The 5,442-nt window shown below is 26.4% G+C and overlaps 1 pseudogene; it reads left to right on the forward strand.

The window, feature by feature from the left end:
- The first annotated feature begins 2,240 nt into the window (after nt 1-2,240).
- On the forward strand, nt 2,241-4,172 carry LOC100568686 (annotated as a pseudogene).
- The last annotated feature ends 1,270 nt before the right edge of the window (nt 4,173-5,442 follow it).

Here is a 5,442-nt window from a genome sequence, read left to right on the forward strand (position 1 = left end):
AGTATGTGTGTTTGTGTCTTGTGTTAACTGATTTGATTTTTATAGGACATTTTAATCATTATTCAATGTATAAAATAGATACACAAGTACTGGGGCGTCCCTGCAATTTGTGGGGCACGGGGCAAAACGGGGCCTATAAAAAAAATGTAATGCTTTCCGCACAAAGGCAGTTACATTTCCGTATCTAACACTCCTATGTTAACATACGTTAAGTATTTAGTATCTCACCTAACCATTTTACGACTTCATAACATTAATATACATTAATTTAATTTAATTAATAATATATTATTGCCAAATAAAAATTCAAACAATTTTTGTAGTATAATATATGTTAATTGTTGTAGTTAAAGAAAACTTAGGATTTTTTAATTGCTCAACCCAACCTTAGGACGGCCAGCCCTGTGCAAATATTAATGTTATGAAATGCATAAACATATTTACTAAAATATTAATAATTCCACTAATACAAATAAGTACCTATATAAGAATCAAAGGAAATTAAATAAATTTAAATATATATTTTTTATCTATACTATAAGAGTCTGCTGCACAAAATAGTACTGGTTGGACCTCTCTTTCCAACAACAATTTGACTGATAACGTTGTCTCTTTTCAACAAAAAGTGCATGAGCATGACTCGGCAGTGTTTATAATAAGCTCCTCTAACATAAATCCAAGACTTAGTTACTATTTAGTTACTATAAGTGGTAACACAGAATTAGTGGCAACAGAGAATAATGGTGGTAAGAACGTCTAGATATAGCCTAGCTAATTTCTAGAATATCTATACTAAAAATATTGAATGTTTTTAGTTACAGAAAAACGTTTTACAACATTTTAACTGTCTAATTTAAAACTGTCATTGTATATAAGATAAACTGATTTGTTTTAACTCATTTTTATAATGCGGTGTTGTGTTTTAAATTGTAAAAAACAAATTGCAAAAACACAAATATAAAACTTTTTTCTTTGCCAACAAATGAAAATAGGTATGTAATTGGATCATTGTTTGAAATGCATTAGTTTATAATATTAGGTTGAATGTATGGCTTACAAATTGTAATCGTCTTGACATATTTTCCAAATCATCCAAATCATATTATAAAGTATGTTCATTCCATTTTGAAGATAATAATATGTTTTATAATACGAACAAAAAAAAATTAATTTCAACAGCTGTACCAACAATATTCGGTTAGTTTAAAATCTTATACCTAATTTGGTATGTGTATTTATTATGTAGAATTAATAATTTTATAGAATTTCATTGGACTTGGGAAAATTCTATTTTTCATTATAATCCTCAATGGAAATACTATGATGAAAATGTTGTTAATATTGGCTTAATGAGTAATATAATATGTAAACATTGTCATAGTACGAAATTTATCGGTAAATATTTTCATTTAATTTTATGTTTTATCTTTATACCGTTATGTGCTTAGGAGAGAGTAAAGGCATGTGTTGTTCTAATGGAAAAGTGAGATTAGATCCTATTCAATCTACACCATTTCCATTAAATACATTACTTCAGAGTGAAACAAATGATTCTAAAAACTTTATGGACAAAATATGTCAATATAACTCCATATTTTTTAAGATATCTTTTAGTGCTACTAAGATAGAATGAGACAATTTTATGCCTACATTTAAAATTAGAGGCATTATTTATCATTGCATTGGATCATTATTGGCTATAGGCGAAGATGAACCTCAATTTATGCAAATATGTATTTCACAGGTAAGGTAATTGTACTCTTATTATTTACCTAACGGTTAATACACTGTATGAATTGTACACAAAACAGGTCAAGATGAAAATGTAGAAGCTGAAACCCGGATGTGTCATCAACCAAGTGTTAGACAACATATTGTATTACAGCTCCAGAATATGACGCATCAAATAAATTGTTCTGTATTAGAATTTAAAGCAGCTATTCAAAATATGCCATCAAATGACTATAAAATTGTTATCAATGCTAATAAAACACCTACAGGTATTACTATTTTTTTTATAATATTATGTTATTTAATAAAAAAAGTTATTACTAAGGTCAAAATCCTGGACGTTTTAACGCTCCTACTGTTAATGAAATGGCGGTAGTCATAGTTGGGCAAGAACATAGCAGAAGAGATATTGTTATAGAACGACAAAATGGGACTCTACAAAGAATTAGTGAAACCCCATACATCTTATGATGCGCTGCATTACCCATTAATTTTTATGAGTGGTGAAGATGGTTATGCCATCTTTTGATGTAAGGTCAAATGATTATCATACCACTAAAACAGTGTCTGCCCAAGAATTTTATTCTTATAGGCTTATGATACGGCATGAATCTTATAACCATATAATATTGTTGGCATTGAACAAGTTAATTACATTATTTAATAAACCTATGTGATTAACCTATTTAATTTTTATTCTATTATGACTTGATGAGTAGATATTAAATTTTATTAGTTCTTATAGTACCTATGTATGTATTTATTTATTTACTTTGTTTAAAAAGGAAGATAATGTTTACAATATTAAAAATGGATTAAAAAAAAATAAGCAAATAAGACATTTAATAAATCAAAAAATGATTATGAAATCATTTTTAATCAAACAACAACTATAGAGAGTTCTGAAGATACGTATATTCCCAGTCATCCACGGCTTAAAAAAATTGAAGACGTTTTGTCAATGGCCAAAAATACTTTAATTGGTAATAATTCTGATATATTAACAATAATATGATGTATTACCTATCTATTATACTTTCAATAATATTTTAAATATTGTGTTTTCCTGAAAGATATTATTGGAGTAATTATTAAGATAGAACAGTCAAAGGAAATTAAAAAAAAAAACTCTTATGATACAGTAATATTAAAAAATATCATACTAGCAGACAAAACTGCAGTTAGCGTAAGTACTTATTGCAATTTGTTTGTTAATGTTTGTATAATATTCCTAAAACTTAACTTATTTACTTGAAATTGTATTTAAATAAATAAATATAAATATATTAAATGTGACATTGCATTAGATTAATATAGATTCAGTTAAGTTGTTGAATAATTCATAATTCAGTTTTTACTTATATAAACTTGATGACAACAATTATTTACTAAATAAGAGTTAAAGAAATTAATAAAGAAAACCTTTAATTTAACAAACAAATTAACAATAATATGTTTAGACTAAAATATTATTGTTAAGTATTTATTATAAGAATGTGACTTCAAAGTACCTATTTTATTGTTAAAACATATTAATTAACTAACAAGTAGAGTTTGAAAATATAATATAAAATAATAATTTGCAATAAAAATTATAGTTTTCCTTTAAAATAAACTATAATTATTTTAAGTACATTCTGTAATATCTCTGTAAATCTATCTTAACTGTTACAAGTTCATTAATTTTTATTTTAACTAATGTACCTACCTACTCATTTTATTTTATTTTAAATATAAACGGACTTAAGTCCTTAACAATATTTTGTGTGTATACACGGTAATAATAATACAATGATAATAGTAATGACAAATAATAATAGTAATGGCAAATAATAGCATTGTACAAGATACATTAATAATAAAATAATGTAACATTATTATATTGAAATTGCTTTATTTAAGGTTACTGTTACTGTATGGGATATACAAGCTACTACTTTTAATGCCGACAAAGGTGATGTTATGTCAATAATAGGAGGAAAAATTATTGATTACAATAATGTCAACAAAATAAGTGTGTCAACTGGATCTTAAAAAATCATAATTAATCCTGATTGGAATGAAACCTTAGATCTCCAAAGCTGGTATAAAGCATTTGAACAAAAAGAACTTTTAAATCTATCTCAAGTGTCTATCGGTTCTCAAGAACTTAATATGTTTGAAAGTATGAGATGAATTAAAAATATTAATTTATTAATTTGTTTTATTAATAATTATTTTCTATAATAGTTTCTAAAAGCAATAGAAATAAAACTATAAATGACTCGATAAATGAACATATTTTGCAACAAAACAAAATTGATGATGATTTGATTCCTAAAAGATTACTGGAGCTGAATGATGAAGAGCAAAAGATAAAAATGGAAAGAATTGATTTCAATTTTAAGAGACAACGATTTTCAATTGAACGAGAGAGTATTAAAAGTCGTTTGGAAAAATAATTTTAGAATAGATACTTATGTAATACATTCTGATACATTTTATATTATTCTCAATTTGTACTTTCTTCTAAATTACAATAATAATAATAATAAACAGAAAAATAAATAAAACATCTATTACCTATTAGTATAAATTTGCAATTTGATACTTACATATTGTATTTATGTTTTTATTGAGAACTGGTAAAATTAATTTGAAGTATTTCAAGTCTGATTATAGTTGAATTACTATATTAATAATCTATCAACATTTAAAGCTATCTAGGAATCTAAGCTATCTATCTAATCTACCTAGCTATCTATCTAATCTACCTAGCTATCTATCTAAGCTAGGTATTCATAGTATATTTAAAAGAATAAATTTAAATATAAAATTTAAATGAAAAATAATACTAATATAATTAAAGTTAAATTATTATAACGGGTAGTTGCTAGTATAAAATAAATTAATAACAATAATAATATCTAATGTGACTCGTCAGCCAATTACCTGAGGATCTGGCTTCCGTCTGCGGCTTCAAATCAGAACGATACCATATTTCATTATTATACGAAAATATAATTCACTGACAATATTTAACTCACCACAGCAAATAATTCACCTTTTATCTATAAGTATGTCGATATACGCCCTGAAATGAGAACACAATATTATGACAAGTACAATAAAATTACTATGAACGATACTTAAGAAGCAATTCACAGGAATATAGTACTTGGAAACTACACAAAGTCAATGATGATGAATACATGATTTTGAATGAATAATATCCATAACAGTCTGCCGAACATACGCCGTTCGTAGTGCCTACGCCCTGAAATGTAAAATCCATATTATGACAAGTACAATAAAATGACCATGGACGATACTTACAGAAGCAATTCACAGGAATATATTACTTGGAAACAACACAAAGTCAATGATGATGAATACATGATTTTGAATGAATTATAACAATACAAATTTGCCGATCATCCTTCGTTCGATGTACGCGCTGAAATTAAAAACAAAAACTTAAACACCTCGAAATTCGCTTATACATCTGAAACCACGAATGACACACAATTTATTCTGCAACAGTCTCTGTCATCGCGAATTACCAACACTATCACGCGCGAACATCATAGATAATAAATTTTATATTATTATCTATGGCGAAGATAACAGTATTTTTCACTTACATCACCGCTGCGGAACGTGACGTAACAGTGAGACCGGGAACCACCGCGCAAAAACATAAAATTACAAAATATAAATCAGTTGTTTATC

The sequence above is a fragment of the Acyrthosiphon pisum genome, chromosome X, assembly GCF_005508785.2.
Source record: "Acyrthosiphon pisum isolate AL4f chromosome X, pea_aphid_22Mar2018_4r6ur, whole genome shotgun sequence".
NCBI lineage: Eukaryota > Metazoa > Arthropoda > Insecta > Hemiptera > Aphididae > Acyrthosiphon > Acyrthosiphon pisum.